The 22,120-nt window shown below is 44.4% G+C and overlaps 1 pseudogene; it reads left to right on the forward strand.

The window, feature by feature from the left end:
- The first annotated feature begins 694 nt into the window (after nucleotides 1–694).
- The window catches only part of LOC110900828, a 79,719-nt pseudogene continuing 58,293 nt past the window's right edge, over nucleotides 695–22,120 (forward strand).

Genomic DNA, 22,120 nt, shown 5'->3' on the forward strand with positions numbered 1-22,120 from the left:
TCAGCTTCTCGAGGTTCTGAGACTTCATAAGAGAGCCATTGCATGGAAAATCATGGATATCAAGGGCATCAATCCTTCTTTTTGTACTCACAAGATTCTGATTGAAGACGAGTACAAACCATGTGCACAGCATCAGAGGCGCTTAAATCCAAATATGCAGGACGTGGTGAAAAAGGAGGTGATTTAGTTGTTGAATGCCGGCATGATTTATCCTATTTCGGACTCTGTGTGGGTGAGTCCAGTGCAGGTCGTACCTAAGAAAGGTGGTATGACTGTAGTCTCGAATGATAGGAATGAACTAATTCCTACCCGTAGCATCACAGGGTGGCGAGTTTGCATTGACTACCGCAAACTCAATGATGCTACTCGCAAGGATCACTTCCCGCTTCCATTCATCGACCAGATGTTGGAACGTCTGTCGGGGAAGTTGTATTACTGTTTCCTAGACGGGTTCTCTGGGTACTTTCAGATTCCTATCGCTCCTGAGGATCAGGAGAAGACTACCTTTACCTGCCCCTTCGGCACGTTCGCCTACCGGCGGATGCCTTTCGGGTTATGTAATGCACCAGCGACCTTCTAGAGATGCATGGTTGCAATTTTCCATGACATGATCGAGGATTCCATGGAGGTTTTCATGGATGATTTTTCGGTATTTGGGGATTCCTTCGATCACTGCTTGGAAAATTTGAGAAAGATGTTGAAGAGGTGTGAGGAGACAAATCTGGTCCTGAACGGGGAGAAATGCCACTTCATGGTGAAGGAGGGCATAGTTCTGGGACACAAAATTTCTCACGCGGGCATGGAAGTCGATCCAGCTAAAGTCGACATTATTTCTCGACTTCCGCCCCCACCTCTGTTAGAGCTATACGGAGCTTTCTCGGTCATACCGGGTTCTATCGGCGATTCATCAAGGATTTTTCAACAATCACCAGACCCATGACCCGTCTGTTGGAGAAAGACGCTCCGTTCATAATTGGAGATGATTGCTTGAGAGCCTTTGACCTTCTCAAGCGAAAGTTGATTGAGGCCCCTATTTTAGTTGCACCGGACTGGAGTCTGCCGTTTGAGATTATGTGCGACGCGAGTGATTACGCTATAGGGGCCGTTCTTGGCCAAAAGAGAGAAAAGCACTTTCACCCGATCTATTATGCGAGCAAAACTCTTCACGACGCTTAGGAGCATTATACCACGACAGAAAAAGATCTCTTAGCGGTCGTTTTCGCATTTGAAAAATTTAGATCGTACTTGGTGCTTTCGAAAACCGTTGTATATACTGATCACGCTGCCATCCGATATCTCTTCAGCAAACAGGACGCCAAACCGCGTCTGATCAGGTGGATCTTGTTGCTGCAAGAGTTCGATATTGAAATTCAAGATAAAAAGGGTGCGTTGAATGTAGCGGCTGACCATCTATCTCGGTTAGAGCATGGAGACATCGTGGACGCACGTTGGGATTCCATAAATGACAACTTCCCACACGAGTCTTTGATGAGTGTTGAGATATGCGATGAGTCGCCATGGTTCGCTGACCTTGCGAACTACCTTGCTTGCGGGATTCTGATTAAAGGGTTGACTCACCAGCAAAAGAGGAAATTCTTTTCGGATGTTAAGCACTACATTTGGGATGACCCTTACTTGTTTTGGGTTGGTGCTGATCAGGCGATCAGGAGATGTGTTTCAGGGAAGGAGGCGACCGATATTCTGCGCCACTGTCACGAGGGACCTACCGGAGGCCACCATGGAGCCAACTTTACCGCCAAGAAAGTGTTGGACTCCGGGTTTTATTGGCCGACTATATTTCGTGATGCGCAGAGTTGGGTTAGAGCGTGCGATGCTTGCCAGATGGCGACAAATATATCGGCACGTGATGAAATGCCTCAGACCTGGATTCAGGTTTGTGAAGTCTTTGATATCTGGGGGATAGACTTCATGGGACCATTTCCCCCCTCACGAGGTAATAAGTACATCCTGGTCGCGGTTGACTATGTATCGAAGTGGGCGGAGGCACAGGCCTTACCCACCAATGATGCAAGGGTGGTCGTGAGATTTTTGAAAAGCTTATTTGCCCGGTTCGGCGCTCCGAAAGCGCTTATCAGTGATAGAGGGACGCATTTTTGCAATACTCAGCTCGAGAGAGCTTTGTCCCGTTACGGTGTGCATCACCGTCTATCCACGCCCTATCATCCACAGACAAGCAGGCAGGTGGAAGTCACGAACCGGGGGCTGAAACGAATCCTTGAGCGGTCGGTAGGTGCAAACCGCAAGGATTGGTCGGATAAGCTTGATGAAGCGTTGTGGGCTTTCCGTACGGCTTACAAGACGCCTATTGGGACTACTCCCTTTAGGCTTGTGTACGGAAAGGCATGCCATTTACCGGTTGAGTTGGAGCATAAAGCAATGTGGGCGCTAAAAACCGCAAATCTGGACCTAAAAGCCGGAGGTGAAGCCCGGTTTCTCCAGATTCATGAATTGGAAGAGTGGCGACAACGCGCTTATGAGAGCTCGGTGTTGTACAAGGAGCGCACGAAGAGATTGCACGATAAACGCTTGAAGGACCACAAAGAATTCCAAGCGGGCGATCTTGTTCTTCTTTACAACTCGCGGTTGCGCTTATTTCCCGGGAAGCTTCATTCACGTTGGACAGGCCCATACACGGTTAAAGAGGTATTTCCATATGGGACTGTTGCAATAGAGAACGCGGACGGCGTTATTTTCAAAGTAAATGGCCATCGCTTGAAGTTATACATTGCCGGGCCGACAGAGTCGGTGATGGAGGTTATTGAACTCCAAACCCCGCACACATCATAAGTGTGGGGAGGAGAGAGTCTACGCTGCTGACTCGCGGACCAAAAATGCAGCAAGAGCGTATTTTGCGCTTTAGGGGTAGTATCGTCATTTAGGATGTATTTTCTAGTTTTAACTTGGAGTCTTGCTATCGACTCGTCGACAAAAATTTAGCATGAGTCTATGCTACTGACTCGCCGACAAAAATGTAGCAGGAGCGTCTTTGGCGCTATAGGGGCAAAATTGTCCGTTTTTATGTTTTTGTAGTTTTAGCGTGATTTAGGTTAGTTAGGTAGTTTCCGTTAGTTTGTACAGTTTCTATTCGTGCCGAGCGAAGGTTCTATGTTGCAATATTGTTAGAACAGTAGGCGTGTTGAAAAAATGGCGAAAAACGGCCAAAACAGTTGCTGGAAATGGCTTCTGCAGAAAATTCTGATCTGCAGCTGATGGACGACCGTGCCAGGATTCGCACGCCCATGCATTTCCGAGCTGCTGGCACGGTGGATCGCACCCTCGGTGCATCACCGAGAAAAGTGAATGTTGTCGGCGACGCACGACCGTGCCAAACGGAGAACGACCGTGCGTCAGGCTGAGGGCAGTTTTGTCATTTGGCACTATAAATACCCTCATCTGCAGCCCCCATTCACAATTCGCGAAACCCTACCAGCACCAGGCCGTTCCAGAGCGATACTTCATCAAATCGCACGATTTTTCGCACGATCTCACACCCTTCTTCGCACGGTACGTTCCTAGTTGTAGATTTATTGTTTCCTTGCTTTCTAGGTGGATTTCCTCCTATTCTTCAAGGGATTTATTAGGGTTCTCTTCATAAACAGATCGAAACCCTAACCCTTGTTTGAATCTTGCTTATCGTGAACACCCGGTTAAGTTTCCGACCCCTGTTTGTGCAAAAAAGTTGTTGATTTTGGGAAAATCAGGCTATTCAAAGTTCAGGGGATTGAAATCTGCAGGTCAGCAGTCGCACGGTCGTTCCTTGGATGGAACGGTCGTGCCGTTCCGGGTAAATCACGATTCAAGCTTGTTGTTCGGTGTTGCACAGTTGTGCCGATTGACCGCACGCCGTGCAGTTCCGAGTTCCCTGGGCAGATGGTGCACGTCATCGGCGACGCACGACCGTGCGTATCGCCGCACGACCGTGCCGGATGCCCAGATCAGATTCACAGTTCCTTCATAATTGTGCGTTCTACTGTTTTCGAATAAAATTTTTCCTGTTCCATGATTTCTAACTATATTCCTCGTGCAGATGAATCATCCCTTCCTACAATTCAACCCCAACGACGAGCGTGAGGCTTTATGCATTCCAAAAAGAGACGAACTATGGGCCCGGAGGGGGCAGTTCGGAGTCCCTAGATGGCTGGATTGGGAAGTAATGAAAGAGCTCAATCAGTATGACCGTTTAGAGAACATAATGAGTCGCCCACTTACAAATCTGGTCGGTTGCAACCGACCCGTTTACTTGGAGCTGACCATAGAGTTCTTTGCATCATATGCCTACGAAAAACTGGTTGCTGCTCGACGACCCAAAATCCGCCACAAGGAGCAGATAGCTTTCAGATTATGTGGTCGATGGCACAGGTGGTCGGTTGGTCGTTTGGGTAGGAGGCTCGGGATTTAGACTAGAGAAGACATGGATGATCCCGATGTCTTCACAGAGCAGTTCACCTTCCCTTCTGATGCAGCACGGGATGCGTTTTGGGCTGTAAATGCTGTTGGGGACCCATACAACCCGAGGATGTCAAAGGCCTCACGACTTAAAGACCCTCTGGTGTGAGTGATGCACCATGTGTTTAGCCACACTATATGCGGTCGCATGGACAGTCTTGGTAACTGTCCAACACCAGATTTGATTATTCTATATGCATTGGTGGAGAAGGCACCCATCAACTTAGCGGCGCGAATGGCTGAATACTTTGTGAAGTGCTCAGGGAGGACTCCTAACAGTCAGATACATGGCGGTCAATATGTGACCGAAATTGCGTACAACGAACACTTTATGACTGAGGAGGTGCTTCAGGGTCTCACTCTGATAACCGAGGGGGTTCATGTTGACATCAGGTCACTGAAGGCGATGGGGGTAATTGTTGAGACTGATCACGGGGATAGGTTGAGGGGGCTCAACAACGAGGTCTGGGACCCGTTGCCCCCACTCTCAGCAGAGGAAGAGGAAGAGGATATAGAGATTCAGGAGCAGCACGGACCACACACACCACCGCACCACACACCGCCACACCAGCCGCAGCACTATGAGTACTACCAGCATCAGGATTGGCCTGAGTTTTATCAGCAGTTCCAGCAGATGCGTGTTACGCAGGAACAGCATGGTACGTACATCGACCAAATTAGGACCAGCCAGGACCATATCCGGGCTAGTCAGGATCAGCTCAGGGCCACGCAGGATCAGCTGAGGCATAGCCAGGAGAGCTTATACCAGGGGGTGAGTGCCGGATTTTCGTACCTATTCGGGGAGATGCACCATGCATATCCCGACTACTTTCAGCACCCTCCACAGTTCCCACCGTGGAACCCACCTGGTTATGGTGGTGCGGGCCCATCCTTCACGAGAGACGATGACGGTGACGACGAGTAGGAGTTGGTGGTGATGTTCGTTAGTGGTTTTTATTATTATTTTAGTACTTGTCATTTCGGGTGTTCTTTTTTGCTTAGTATGTCGAACACCCTCGGATTGTATTGTATTTTCAAACACTTTACTTTCTGTTATGTCGTTATTTGGATTGGTAGTATTTATGTACATTATGGTTTATTTGTGTTTATTCTGTTACTGTTCTGTTTTGCTATACCATATGACATACTTGCAGATTTTGGCTATCAAGTCTTTGACCGGAGCATATGACAGACATAGCTTTGGAAGTCTCGATTCATCAGATATCATCTTGAGGGGAGTACTATTATCCTTTTTCTCTATATTTCGGGTTTCGCATTGGGGACAATGCGAAGTTCAAGTGTGGGGAGGGGGTTAAATTTGTTAACTTTGTTTGTCCTCATATATATATATATATAAAAAATAAAAAAATCAGAAAAATCATTCAAAAATACCTGTATTTTGTATATATTTTAGTAAATAAACCGGTTGGTTGTGTTTTAGAAAGCTTCGGACTTGATAAAAACTCGACAAGCAAAATATTTTTTGAAAAAGGAAACCGGAAAGCGTGACAAACAAAGAAAGACTTACATGATAGTTTTCACACTTTTACCCATTCCATTCGTTACGTGAGCATATTTGAGCCTATTATTATATATTTGTTCATTTCGGATATAGGAGTGAGCTGGATGTTATGTGTAATATAGAACTTGTCACTAGTATGCTTGTTAAAACCATGAACTTGCGGACGACGACCGACCGTTGAATGAAACAAATCAGCCCGGAAGGGCAGGCCTGGAGCCGAGTATCCTTCAGCCCACTATAGATGCACCTACTTTTGAAATTAGATCTAGTATTATTAACATGGTGCAGAATTCAGTACAGTTTGACGAACGTGAGCATGAGGATCCCGGGAGGCATATCACTGCTTTTCTTGCTATTTGTTCGACATTTAGGATTACAGGTGTTTCGGAGGATGCGATTCGGTTGAGGTTGTTTCCGTTTTCATTACGTGACAAAGCTAGAGCTTGGCTTATGTCACTTCCTGCCGGGTCCATCAGGACCTGGAATCAGTTAGCAGAGCAGTTTATGCAGAAATATTTTCCACCTGAGAAAACGAACAAACTACGGAACCGGATTGTTTCCTTTCGCCAGGACGAGGGCGAGTCGTTGCATGCGGCTTGGGAGAGATTCAAGGATTTGTTGATTGATGTGCCACATCATGGCTTCTCCAAGCGACAGCTGGTTTTGACGTTCTATCAGGGGCTCAGCTATAATACGCAAGAGCGATTAGACGTGAACGCGGGAGGCGATCTTGGAACTAAGACGCCGACTGAAGCGTATGATATTATAGAAAAAGCTGCGTTGAAATCCAGCTCGCGTCGGGACGGAGATAGAGGTCGGGCATCATCATCATCATCTCGTTCAGGAGTTCATGCTGTAGACGACTACACGGCCATTACTGCACAAATCTCGGCTCTTGCATCGAGATTCGACAGGTCCCAGATGATTGCGCATGCTGGCTCGGGATGTGACCAGTGCGGAGTGTCACACGAGCCTGGGGCATGTTTTCAGGGAGTCGTATATGAGGGCCACGAAGAAGTAGATTTCGTGAGTAATCAGGTAAGGCCGCAGAACAACCCGTACAGCAACACCTATAATCCCGGTTGGAGAAATCACCCAAATTTTGGGTGGCGATCGAACACAGGAAATCAGAACCCATTGGGGTTCACTCAGCGTGCTCCAGCGCCTCAGCAGGGTCAGCAGTACCAGCAGTACAACCAACCCTACCAGCAGCGTCCATACTCGTACCAGAATCAGGGCACTGGGAGTAGCTCCCAGCAGCAGGCCCCTCAGTCTAGTTCCAAGCTGGAGGATATGATGGCTCAGCTTCTCTCTAGCTCTGAAAAACGATACCAACAAAGCGAAGATCGTTTTCTAGCTAACGAGGGAGAAATGAGGAGTCAGAAAGCCTCAATTCTGAATATCAAGAATCAGGTTGGTCAGCTGGCACAAATGATGTCCAAAAGACCCCCAGGCGGTCTTCCGGGTAATACAGAACCAAACCCGGGCGGACACAGGGATGTGAATGCTGTCATGACCAGGAGTGGAAAAACTACCGGACCCGTCATATCGGACTCAGCACCGATCACTGAAGCGGTCCCGACTGACACACCGGACGAGGTGCAAGCCAGGCTGTGCCCAGCAAGTACAGCACAAGTCCAGGAGCCGGTTAAAGATTACACTCCTCCAGTACCTTATCCAGGCAGGCTGAAGAAGCAGAAGAATGAAGAACAATACGGTAAGTTCCTTGAGTTGTTTAAGCAACTACACATCAATATACCGTTTGTTGAAGCCTTGGCCCAGATGCCCAAGTATGCGAAATTCCTTAAGGATATCCTCTCGAATAAACAAAAGCTCGTGGATATATCATGTGTGGTGATGAATGAGACTTGTTCCGCCGTTCTGCAAAACCGTCTGCCCACGAAAATGGGAGATCCTGGTAGTTTCACGCTCCCGTGTTTGATTGGAAACATGTCTGTTAGCCATGCATTGGCTGACTTGGGAGCGAGTATTAACCTTATGCCATATAAGGTTTTTACTAAACTGGATCTGGGTGAGCCATCACCTACTAGGATGAGCATTCGGTTGGCAGATCGCTCAATAAAGTATCCGCGCGGATTTGTGGAAAACATGCTTGTAAAAATCGATAAATTTGTTTTCCCCGTGGATTTTGTTATCCTTGACATGGACGAAGATTCAAGAGTACCTTTGATACTTGGACGTCCTTTCCTCAATACAGCGAGGACGATTGTTGATGTGGCAGCTGGCCAAATCACGCTCCGAGTGAATGATGAGCACGTGACATTCGATATCAAAAGATCGATGCAGCATCCGCAATGTCACGATGACAAGCTTTATTACGTCGACATTGTTGATGCATGTGTCTGCTCTCATTTTCAAGGTACTATTGACGAGATTGATTCGGACACACGTCTGTCGTGTGGGGACCTGATTGGCATTACGCAGGAGGGCCACGATTTCGAGCAGCCAGTCTATCAGATTGGTGACGATGGTTCCCAGAGTCCGGAGAGATTTCTTGAAATTAACCATGTGAAAAAGGAGGAAGCAAAGCCTTCGGTTGAAGATCTGACGCCTTTGGAGTTGAAAGAACTCCCACCACATCTCGAGTATGCATTTCTTGACGAGGAGCATCGCTTACCGGTCATAATTTCGGCATCATTGGAAAAGGATGAGAAAAATCAGCTTCTCGAGGTTCTGAGACTTCATAAGAGAGCCATTGCATGGAAAATCATGGATATCAAGGGCATCAATCCTTCTTTTTGTACTCACAAGATTCTGATGGAAGACGAGTACAAACCATGTGCACAGCATCAGAGGCGCTTAAATCCAAATATGCAGGACGTGGTGAAAAAGGAGGTGATTAAGTTGTTGGATGCCGGCATGATTTATCCTATTTCGGACTCTGTGTGGGTGAGTCCAGTACAGGTCGTACCTAAGAAAGGTGGTATGACTGTAGTCTCGAATGATAGGAATGAACTAATTCCTACCCGTACCGTCACAGGGTGGCGAGTTTGCATTGACTACCGCAAACTCAATGATGCTACTTGCAAGGATCACTTCCCGCTTCCATTCATCGACCAGATGTTGGAACGTCTGTCGGGGAAGTTGTATTACTGTTTCCTAGACGGGTTCTCTGGGTACTTTCAGATTCCTATCGCTCCTGAGGATCAGGAGAAGACTACCTTTACCTGCCCCTTCGGCACGTTCGCCTACCGGCGGATGCCTTTCGGGTTATGTAATGCACCAGCGACCTTCTAGAGATGCATGGTTGCAATTTTCCATGACATGATCGAGGATTCCATGGAGGTTTTCATGGATGATTTTTCGGTATTTGGGGATTCCTTCGATCACTGCTTGGAAAATTTGAGAAAGATGTTGAAGAGGTGTGAGGAGACAAATCTGGTCCTGAACTGGGAGAAATGCCACTTCATGGTGAAGGAGGGCATAGTTCTGGGACACAAAATTTCTCACGCGGGCATGGAAGTCGATCCAGCTAAAGTCGACATTATTTCTCGACTTCCGCCCCCACCTCTGTTAGAGCTATACGGAGCTTTCTCGGTCATGCCGGGTTCTATCGGCGATTCATCAAGGATTTTTCAAAAATCACCAGACCCATGACCCGTCTGTTGGAGAAAGACGCTCCGTTCATATTTGGAGATGATTGCTTGAGAGCCTTTGACCTTCTCAAGCGAAAGTTGATTGAGGCCCCTATTTTAGTTGCACCGGACTGGAGTCTGCCGTTTGAGATTATGTGCGACGCGAGTGATTACGCTATAGGGGTCGTTCTTGGCCAAAAGAGAGAAAAGCACTTTCACCCGATCTATTATGCGAGCAAAACTCTTCACGACGCTCAGGAGCATTATACCACGACAGAAAAAGAGCTCTCAGCGGTCGTTTTCGCATTTGACAAATTTAGATCGTACTTGGTGCTTTCGAAAATCGTTGTATATACTGATCACGCTGCCATCCGATATCTCTTCAGCAAACAGGACGCCAAACCGCGTCTAATCAGGTGGATCTTGTTGCTGCAAGAGTTCGATATTGAAATTCAAGATAAAAAGGGTGCGTTGAATGTAGCGGCTGACCATCTATCTCGGTTAGAGCATGGAGACATCGTGGACGCACGTTGGGATTCCATAAATGACAACTTCCCACACGAGTCTTTGATGAGTGTTGAGATATGCGATGAGTCGCCATGGTTCGCTGACCTTGCGAACTACCTTGCTTGCGGGATTCTGATTAAAGGGTTGACTCACCAGCAAAAGAGGAAATTCTTTTCGGATGTTAAGCACTACATTTGGGATGACCCTTACTTGTTTTGGGTTAGTGCTGATCAGGTGATCAGGAGATGTGTTTCAGGGAAGGAGGCGACCGATATTCTGCGCCACTGTCACGAGGGACCTACCGGAGGCCACCATGGAGCCAACTTTACCGCCAAGAAAGTGTTGGACTCCGGGTTTTATTGGCCAACTATATTTCGTGATGCGCAGAGTTGGGTTAGAGCGTGCGATGCTTGCCAGATGGCGACAAATATATCGGCACGTGATGAAATGCCTCAGACCTGGATTCAGGTTTGTGAAGTCTTTGATATCTGGGGGATAGACTTCATGGGACCATTTCCCCCCTCACGAGGTAATAAGTACATCCTGGTCGCGGTTGACTATGTATCGAAGTGGGCGGAGGCACAGGCCTTACCCACCAATGATGCCAGGGTGGTCGTGAGATTTTTGAAAAGCTTATTTGCCCGGTTCGGCGCTCCGAAAGCGCTTATCAGTGATAGAGGGACACATTTTTGCAATACTCAGCCCGAGAGAGCTTTGTCCCGTTACGGTGTGCATCACCGTCTATCCACGCCCTATCATCCACAGACAAGCGGGCAGGTGGAAGTCACGAACCGGGGGCTGAAAAGAATCCTTGAGCTGTTGGTAGGTGCAAACCGCAAGGATTGGTCGGATAAGCTTGATGAAGCGTTGTGGGCTTTCCGTACGGCTTACAAGACGCCTATTGGGACTACTCCCTTTAGGCTTGTGTACGGAAAGGCATGCCATTTACCGGTTGAGTTGGAGCATAAAGCGATGTGGGCGCTAAAAACCGCAAATCTGGACCTAAAAGCCGGAGGTGAAGCCCGGTTTCTCCAGATTCATGAATTGGAAGAGTTGCGACAACGCGCTTATGAGAGCTCGGTGTTGTACAAGGAGTGCACGAAGAGATTGCACGATAAACGCTTGAAGGACCACAAAGAATTCCAAGCGGGCGATCTTGTTCTTCTTTACAACTCGCGGTTGCGCTTATTTCCCGGGAAGCTTCATTCACGTTGGACAGGCCCATACACGGTTAAAGAGGTATTTCCATATGGGACTGTTGCAATAGAGAACGCGGACGGCGTTATTTTCAAAGTAAATGGCCATCGCTTGAAGTTATACGTTGCCGGGCCGACAGAGTCGGTGATGGAGGTTATTGAACTCCAAACCCCGCACACATCATAAGTGTGGGGAGGAGTGAGTCTACGCTGCTGACTCGCGGACCAAAAATGCAGCAAGAGCGTATTTTGCGCTTTAGGGGTAGTATCGTCATTTAGGATTTATTTTCTCGTTTTAACTTGGAGTCTTGCTATCGACTCGTCGACAAAAATTTAGCATGAGTCTATGCTACTGACTCGCCGACAAAAATGTAGCAGGAGCGTCTTTGGCGCTATAGGGGCAAAATTGTCCGTTTTTATGTTTTTGTAGTTTTAGTGTGATTTAGGTTAGTTAGGTAGTTTCCGTTAGTTTGTACAGTTTCTATTCGTGCCGAGCGAAGGTTCTATGTTGCAATATTGTTAGAACAGCAGGCGTGTTGAAAAAATGGCGAAAAACGGCCAAAACAGTTGCTGGAAATGGCTTCTGCAGAAAATTCTGATCTGCAGCTGATGCACGACCGTGCCAGGATTCGCACGCCCGTGCATTTCCGAGCTGCTGGCACGGTGGATCGCACCCTCGGTGCATCACCGAGAAAAGTGAATGTTGTCGGCGACGCACGACCGTGCCAAACGGAGAACGACCGTGCGTCAGGCTGAGGGCAGTTTTGTCATTTGGCACTATAAATACCCTCATCTGCAGCCCCCATTCACAATTCGTGAAACCCTACCAGCACCAGGCCGTGCCAGAGCGATACTTCATCAAATCGCATGATTTTTCGCACGATCTCACACCCTTCTTCACACGGTACGTTCCTAGTTGTAGATTTATTGTTTCCTTGCTTTCTAGGTAGATTTCCTCCGATTCTTCAAGGGATTTATTAGGGTTCTCTTCATAAACAGATCGAAACCCTAACCCTTGTTTGAATCTTGCTTATCGTGAACACCCGATTAAGTTTCCGACCCCTGTTTGTGCAAAAAAGTTGTTGATTTTGGGAAAATCAGGCTATTCAAAGTTCAGGGGATTAAAATCTGCAGGTCAACAGTCGCACGGTCGTTCCTTGGATGGAACGGTCGTGCCGTTCCGGGTAAATCACGATTCAAGCTTGTTGTTCGGTGTTGCACAGTTGTGCCGATTGACCGCACGCCGTGCAGTTCCGAGTTCCCTGGGCAGATGGTGCACGTCATCGGCGACGCACGACCGTGCGTATCGCCGCACGACCGTGCCGGATGCCCAGATCAGATTCACAGTTCCTTCATAATTGTGCGTTCTGCTGTTTTCGAATAAAATTTTTCCTGTTCCATGATTTCTAACTATATTCCTTATGCAGATGAATCATCCCTTCCTACAATTCAACCCCAACGACGAGCGTGAGGCTTTATGCGTTCCAAAAAGAGACGAACTATGGGCCCGGAGGGGGCAGTTCGGAGTCCCTAGATGGCTGGATTGGGAAGTAATGCAAGAGCTCAATCAGTATGACCGTTTAGAGAACATGATGAGTCGCCCACTTACAAATCTGGTCGGTTGCAACCGACCCGTTTACTTGGAGCTGACCATAGAGTTCTTTGCATCATATGCCTACGAAAAACTGGTTGCTGCTCGACGACCCAAATTCCGCCACAAGGAGCGGATAGCTTTCAGATTATGTGGTCGATGGCACAGGTGGTCGGTTGGTCGTTTGGGTAGGAGGCTCGGGATTTAGACTAGAGAAGACATGGATGATCCCGATGTCTTCACAGAGCAGTTCACCTTCCCTTCTGATGCATCACGGGATGCGTTTTGGGCTGCAAATGCTGTTGGGGACCCATACAACCCGAGGATGTCAAAGGCCTCACGACTTAAAGACCCTCTGGTGCGAGTGATGCACCATGTGTTTAGCCACACTATATGCGGTCGCATGGACAGTCTTGGTAACTATCCAACACCAGATTTGATTTTTCTATATGCATTGGTGGAGAAGGCACCCATCAACTTAGCGGCGCGAATGGCTGAATACTTTGTGAAGTGCTCAGGGAGGACTCCTAACAGTCAGATACATGGCGGTCAGTATATGACCGAAATTGCGTACAACGAACACCTTATGACTGAGGAGGTGCTTGTAGGTCCCCTTGAGTCTATGGATCGTCACAGAATCGTCTTTCCAATCAAGAGTGCGGAATCCTCTTGATCAGAATTAGCAGAAAACGTGTAGGAAACAGAAACAGCAAATCACTTTCAAACCGGGTTTTATTGATTATCTATCAAGACTGATTACAATCAATCAAACCCTAACCACAAACCCTAATTTCGTCCAAGCAAGCACTCTCACGAAATTATGTCTCTCAAACTCTGTTTTGGCTGATTAACCTAAACCCTAATGTTTAACCTTGTTTATATACCACAAGGTTTACAACTGGGCTAGGTTAAAGACTCCTGGGCTGCGAATTGGACAGGCCCAATTCGCCCCCCATCACCCAATCCTTTGGGTTTAGTTAGCCAAAACATTACAACTAACTATTACAAAGCTAAACCCGCTAACTGTTTATCGTTTAACTAATTACAAGATATCCAAAGACCAAATCTAAGCTGTTGTCACAAATCTGCACCAACAAACTCCCCCTTGACAATAGCTTCATAAAAACTTTGTCTTGAGTCAAAACTTTGTCTTCAGTCTTCTTGCAATCTTCAAGTAGTCTCGCACTGTCTTTGGTCTTTGGATAGCTTCAGCTTCAACAGCTTCTGTCAGCAACAGACTGTCAGCAACAGACTCCCCCTAAGCTGATGCATCCAATCACCAAATCTTCAAAACATTTGCAAAGCAATCTTCAAACTCTTCAATCTTGTCTGCAATATAGAAAGGAGGTTCTACCATGCATCCAATCAAACTCTCATCTTCACACGTTACAGCAACTTCTCAGCAACAAACTGCTTCAATCTGTATACTATAAAACAAACATCTCGAGAAACCATAAGAATTTTTCAACATAAGTTAAATAAATTATTATTTTTCAAGAGATTAGTTAAACTGTATCACAGATTAAGCCTTTTCAATTTCATCACCAACACGCAAAACTTTTGTCCAACGCATAAGAACCTGCCGTAAAATTTTGAACTCACTTTCTAACACCGTCTCCCCCTATCAGTAACAATTCCTCCAAGAATAACAGTTTTCCGTACGTTAAGAATTTTAAACAGAAAATGACACTATTTTTGGATTTTTATATTTTTCTGAAAGCAAGTAAATACAAAAGCAATAAACACTCTATTTTTGTGAGAATCACTGGTAAGAAGATCATATCAGCACAATCAGACTGCTTCACACAATTAGATAATTCTTTATTTAATTTTTCATAAACAGCAGTTCAAGACGATTACCAGTATATTTGTCCACTTAAACAAAATGCATGAACATTTCAAGTACCATTATCGTATGATACGTTAAGGTAATTTTATTACTAATATATTAGTGTACCCCACTTCAGGATATACCCCCGCGATCAAGGTATGCACAAAGATTCATCGTAGTAGGTGAGTATACTGATGTCATCCTCTAAGATATCCTTACTGTGTCTAGGTCTGCTTATAATATGTGTTATCATGTTTTGATTTCGTAACCATGAACACCCAATTAAATACAAATCAAATCCTGGAAATATAAACAGCACACTCTATCATGCAAGTATCTTCCCTACCACATATTTCACAAGTCCAATCCAGATTTCTGAAATCTTAACTGGGAATAGGTTGAGAAGAGAACAGAATAGATCTTTAGTAGAGATGGTATAATATACAGATCAAATGAGATTTTCTCAGTTTGATATAGGTTTCTTGGGTTTCTTTTGGGCACTTGAGGGCCTCTTTCGGGTGTATTAGATCTATAGCGCGACAACGTACAGCTAGGTCAGCATGTGTCTGGATGCAGCAGAAGCTGTCGTTGCCTAGCACCTCCAGGTCAGCATATATCTGGATGCAGCAGAGGAGGTACACGACTTTTTTCAGAGAAGATTTCAGAATCAGATCAAAATTGTGTGTATCGGGAAATATACAGACATTCAAATAGAAATGAGCTAATTCCAAGTGACTATCTTTCCTGAGGTCATGTACAATTTTTGTTCTAACAGACAGACAGCCAAGATATCCCTAGATGAAATAACAGTATAAAGACCCAAAACTTCAGATTTTGGCAATCTATCAACACAAGAATTAAGGTCATTAAACCATACACCATCTATGTGTTCCCCACTCATATTCAGTTCATTTAAGTTTATATCACATTGGTAAGTTGATTATTTCATGCTTTTTGCCTACTGGTACATCATATAATGAAGCTGCTATCACACTTAAGCAATTTAATTTCAAGTTCAGTGTGACAGTCTAACTTGCTGATGTACTATCATTTCTCCTTTTCACACAGTGATAACTCATTTTTTATTTTCTAATTTTTTTTTATGTTTTTGATTTTTCAATTTTTTTTGTGTTTTTGATTTTTAAGAAAACAGTAAACTATTTACAAAAATTCTTATGAAAAACCAGTTATTCAGGATTCCTCATCCCGTTGAGTTCGACTAAATGTTCAAAGCGAGCCCTGTCAAATGCTTTAGTGTAAAGATCTGCCAGGTTATCCTCTGTGTCGACTCGATGTAATTCAATCAGTCGCTTTTCAGCACAATCCCGTATAAAATGATGACGTATGTCAATATGTTTTGTACGACTGTGGTTCACGGGATTATTAGTTATTGAAATAGTGGCATTATTGTCTATCATAATAAGAGTACGAGTGAAATCCAAACCGTAATCGCGCATCTGCTGTTGAATCCAGAGAACCTGAGAGCAGCAGCTTCCAGCAGCAATATATTCAGCTTCACACGTAGAAGTAGACACACAGGATTGCTTCTTGCATTGCCAAGACACGATCCTGCCTCCTAAGAACTGACAACCACCTGTTGTAGACTTTCTGTTCGACTTGCATCCTCCAAAGTCTGAGTCAGTGTAAGCAACAAACGTCAAATCACTATCAGCTGGATACCATAACCCAAGTTTAGGTTTCCCCTTCAAGTAACGAAGAATCCGCTTCACTGCTTTCATGTGTGACTCTTTAGGATTCGCCTGATATCTGGCACACAAGCATACGGCAAACATGATGTCGGGTCTTGAAGCAGTCAAGTACATTAGAGAACCAATCATTGCCCTGTATTGAGTAGGATCAACGTCTTCAGTACTTTCATGATCTGGGCCAAGATTGTGATTTTCACATATGGGTGTGTTGGAAGTAGTGCAATCATTCATTTTGAACCGACTCAAAATGTCATACACATACTTTGTTTGATGAATAAACATCCCATCCGCCTTCTGTTCAACTTGTAATCCCAGAAAGTAAGACAGCTCACCCATAGCACTCATTTCGAACTTGCTCTTCATCACCTGCTCGAACTCTTTACACATGCTTTCATCAGATGACCCAAAGATGATGTCATCCACGTACACCTGTACCAGCAGAAAATCTTCCTTCTTCCTCTTGATGAACAGTGTACTGTCAATCTGACCTCTTTCAAAACCATTCTTTATCAGATGTGTAGACAGTGTCTCGTACCACGCCCTGGGAGCTTGATGTAACCCATACAAAGCCTTATCAAGTTTGTACACTCGATCTGGATAATCTGGATCAACGAACCCATCTGGTTGTGAGACATACACCACTTCTTGGACTTTCCCGTAAAGAAACGCACTCTTCACGTCTAGTTGGTAAACTTTGAAGCCCTTGAAAGTTGCGAAAGCCAGAAACAAACGAATTGCCTCCAACCTTGCCACTGGTGCAAACACCTCATTGTAATCTATCCCTTCTTGCTGATTGAAACCTTTGACCACCAATCGAGCCTTGTTTCGCGTAACTATACCTCTTTCATCCTTCTTGCACCTAAACACCCATTTAGTTCCAATCTCTCTTTCACCTTTAGGAAGATCAACCAACTCCCAAACCTTCAACTTAGCAAACTGGGCCAATTCCTCTTGCATTGCTTCAACCCATGAATTGTCTTTAAGAGCCATATGAATGTTCTTCGGCTCCTCTTGGGAAATAAAGCAACTGTACAAGCACTCGTTCACAATCCCAGTCTTCTCAATTGAAACAAATAACCCTGTATTCGCTGCTATGCTTCTTCTTGTTTGAACACCTGCAGTAGGATCTCCAAGTATCATGTCAACTGGATGATCTCTATTTGCTCGTGTAGTAGCAACAGCATCGACTTCCAAATTGTCACCCAGGTTTGAGCCAACCTCCCCCTGAATATGCTGATCCGCAAACGGATTAATGAAATCCTCCCCCTGATTGGGTTCGGGTTCATCGTCACTTGAATCAGTAGCAGCAGCATCTTGGGAAGGTTCCGGAGCATCTGTCATATCAACATTCGATCTAGGCATGAACTCGCCTTCATCATCACCAATCACTGTTTGAATCAGCTGAGACTCATCTGCATTGGAAAACTCAGGAATATTAAATGATTTAAAGACACTTTCATAATCATATAATATAGCTGGTCCACTCGTTGACTGTTGAGGTTTGTAAGAAGTGATTTCAACATTAAACACAACCTCAATTTTACCAGTTTTTAGATTAAAAACCCTTTTATTCGGTGCGCCAGGTACATAACCTAGAAAGTAGCCCTCGTCAGCCACCTCACCGAATTTTTGTTTATCTTTATTTCGCACAATGGTGCAGGGTAATCCAAATGGTTCAAAGCCTTCTAAGTTTGGTTTCTTGTTAAACATTAATTCATGACAAGTTTTGTTAAACTTTTAACAGTCAAAACTTTGTTTAGGACATAGCAAGCTGTATTCACAGCTTCTCCCCAGAAAAGAACTGGTAGCTTAGAATCTGAAAGCATTGTCCTAGCGGCTTCAATCAACGTCCTGTTTTTCCTCTCAGCAACTCCATTCTGTTGAGGCGTATAAGGAGCAGAATATTGATGTTCAATTCCCTTGCGAAGACAGTAGAGATCCAGAATACGATTCTTGAACTCCGTGCCATTATCACTCCTTATCCTCTTGATCTTTGCATCATGGACGTTTTCCAATTTTGTAAAAAGATCTATCAACATCTCTGCTGTCTCATCTTTTGTACCTAAAAAGAAAACCCATGAATAACGTGAGTAATCATCAGTGACAACTAAACAATAGTACTTTCCACATATGCTCCTCACGTTCACTGGACCGAATAAATCCATGTGAAGTAATGCGTAAGGGGCATCTATGGAATTTACTGTTTTTGATTTATGAGGTTTCTTGTGTTGTTTTCCCTTTTGACATGGAAGACATTTGTCTTCCACTTGAAACCTCCGCAATGGAACCCTTTTCACTAGCTCATTTTTAACAAGATAGTTCATTTTGCGATAGTGAATATGGGCCATGCGTCTGTGCCACAACATCGATTCAGCTTCAGATGCTTTTGATAGTAAACACGCCACCACTGCAGTTGGATCCTTAGCACCCATGTCCATGACATAAGTGTCATTTCTCCTTGGCGCTCGCATCACTATCCAATCGTCCGGTATTTCCAAACCTGGTTTCAACACTAAAGCTTCATTCTTGGTAAAATGGACCGAGTGACCCTTGTCACAGACTTGTGACACGCTCATAAGATTGTGTTTAAGCTGCTCAACATAGTTCACTTTGTCCAGTGTGATCTTCCCATTGGTCACCTTTCCTCGTCCAGTAATTCTACCACCTTTCGCACCCGCAAAATTTACTTGTCCTCCATCATATTCTTCAAATTCAGTTAACAACCTCGCATCCCCCGTCATGTGCCTGGAGCAGCCACTATCAACATACCACAAGTTGATAATCCTCCTTAGCAGCTCCTGCACACACCAACCAAAAAATTAGTTAGATTGGGGGACCCAAGCCTTAATGGTCTTGGGTCGTCCAAATTCACCAACCACCGGAACATCCATCCAATATCCATTACTCCTAACTGGAGTCTTGGATCTTAGACCTGTTGGAATTTGATTTTGACTTCCACTAGGTCTTTGGTCATGAGGGTTCCTATGTGTGTTTGGACTATTTAACCTTTGAAAATTTTGATTTTGATTCCAAGAAGCATTATTATTATAATTTCTAAAGCCATTGTTATAAAAATTTCGACCACCATTATTTTGGTATCGATTTTGATATTGACCTTGACTTCTGAAATTATTTGTATTTTGGTTGTTCATTCTTGGTGAACTGCTTCTAGGTCTCTCAAATCTGCCTGGTGGAGATCTAGGCTGAAATCTAGGTTGATTTCTTTGAAAACGAGGAACTTGTGGAGTTCCTTTTTCAGCCTTATCCACACCAACAGCAACCGTCTCTGGTTGCTTAGGAGCAGATTTCTTTGGAGAGTTGGACTCTCTCTCCTGCTTATCACCACTCTTCTCTGGTGACTTCTCTCTCTTCCTCTCATTCACTTGTGCTTCATTCTTTTTGTTAGGACAGCAGCTAGCTACATGTCCTTTGGTGTGACATTTGAAGCACGATATCTTTTTCGAAGACTTCTTATCTGAAGCCTTTGAACTGGATTCAGGCTTTGATGATGATGCTTTAGAAGAATCTGGTTCAGTTTGCTTAATTTCAGAATTTTCTTTGTTTTCATTTTTAGCAAACTCTACGTTCGATTCATTTTCAATAACAGCTGTCTCATTTTTCATGTCACTTCCTTGAACAAAATTTATCTTTTTAGCAAAAGTCGAATTTTTATTCTTAGGTTGTGAAGTGTTCTTTTTCAAAGCTGGTTTGCTGTTATTATCCTTCTTAGCATCACCTCTCTCAGACTCATCACCTCGACTTGCTGTGGAACTACTTGGTGCTGTTGACATAAACTTTGTTAGCTCATCTTCATCAGGTAGGAATGAATAATCATGACTAAGAGGAGGTGGGACTTCATTATAGCCTTGGAATCCCACACTAGTCTTGTCATTACTCTTCTTTAACCCACCCATCATATGTTTCATAACAAAAGTAGAATCCCTGAATTGACCCAATTTCTTTTCAAGTTCAACAATTCTGAGTTGAGCATCTGACAACTCTTTGTTTTTATCAGAAATTTCCTTTGTTTTTTCAGCCATCATGTCATGAGCTAAGTCTATGACTTGAAGTTTTTCATTTAATTTGCAGGTTACGGCTTCAATTTCACTTTCATAACCTTTTATTTTCTTCAAGTATGACGTTTCATTTCTTTTAGCAAAAAAGTTTGATTCTTTAATGTTAGACATTTCGCTTACCAAACTTTTGTTTTGTGCAGACAACCTGTAAACCTCACCCTGTAGTTCACGACATTTTAAACACACAGAATTAGATTTTACCTCTCCTGTTTGTTTGTCAAGGTTGGCCATTAGAGCTGCAAGCTGAGCTTCCAATTGTTTATACTTGGCATCCTTTTCCTCAGCTTCTCTTTCATATTCAGACTTTTGTTTTTCATCTTCAGCACCTGTTGTCTGATCAACCTTCTTTTCTTCAGCTCTATTCTCTACCTTCACCTCAGCATCCACTTTCACTTCTGCATCATCTACTTTAGCTTCACCATCATCGACTGGAGTAATCTCTGCCATGAATGCTTGAGTGACATCCCCATCATTTTCTAAGTGAATGCTCCAATCATATGAACCCTCTCTTGCAGTAGAGATCAACGCCTTTGAGCTAGAGTTGTTTGATGCATTCCTGTTGTTTGAACTCTGGCTCGAATTATCTTGCTTTTGTTTCTGACATTCCCTAGCAAAGTGCCCGTAACTCTGATAATTAAAGCACCTCACTTTGGTCTTGTCGAAACCAACACTCCTTCCCACAAACTTTCTTCCTATTCTGTTCATGAACCTTTTCACACGCCTAGAAATCATGGCCATTTGCCATTGCAAATCCATCTCTTCAAGATCATCAGGGTCAATCTGATCATAGTCTTCATCTAAAGTAGCAGGATCAGAAATCTTTCCCTGAATATAGTTTTCATAAGAAGCAACAAACGAAGCAATTAGAGCCAGATGCTCTTCAGCAGACTTCACACTCATTGGCATTGACTTAGCACTAGTACTCTGCTTAGAAGCTGACGATTTCTTAACTCCTGATGATCCTCCTGAAGCAGCAACAAAACACACATCACCATCCTGATTCACCATAACCTGCTCATTCTCACATGATAAAAACGCAGTAGCAGAGTCGCTAGAAGCGTTGTGAGATGAAGAAGATGTAAGCCCATTGTACACTGCCGGATCTTGAACCTGATCATATCCAGTATCTTTCTTCTTCATGCTGAGCTCATAAGCTCTCAACTTTCCTACAACCTCTTCAAGCTCTTTTGTTTCATAATCTGCTTCACCCTTGATCATTAAAGTGTAGATATCCCACTTAGTAGGCAAAGCATCTAGCAGCTTGTCATTCTTCTCTACGTCAGAATAGCAATCGATCTCATAATTGTCCATTTCTGACATCAGATGGTAGTAACGCGTGATGACATCTTCAAGTGACTCATGCTTCATGTACTTGAAAACAGCAAACTGCTTCTTCAGTAGATCAATCTTGTTCTTCTTGACATCAGCATTACCAGCGTATCTTTTCTCCAAAGCATCCCACATATCCTTTGAGTTAGTGTACTTTTTGAAGGTATGTTTGATGCTATCAGGTAACGACATTTTGATTGCAGCCAAGGCTCTCTTTTCAGCCTCATACATCTTTTTATCATTATCTTGCATGTTCACATATTCTGTTCGACGTGGTCTGCCCTCAAAGTCGTGTG

This window comes from Helianthus annuus, chromosome 13, assembly GCF_002127325.2.
Source record: "Helianthus annuus cultivar XRQ/B chromosome 13, HanXRQr2.0-SUNRISE, whole genome shotgun sequence".
NCBI lineage: Eukaryota > Viridiplantae > Streptophyta > Magnoliopsida > Asterales > Asteraceae > Helianthus > Helianthus annuus.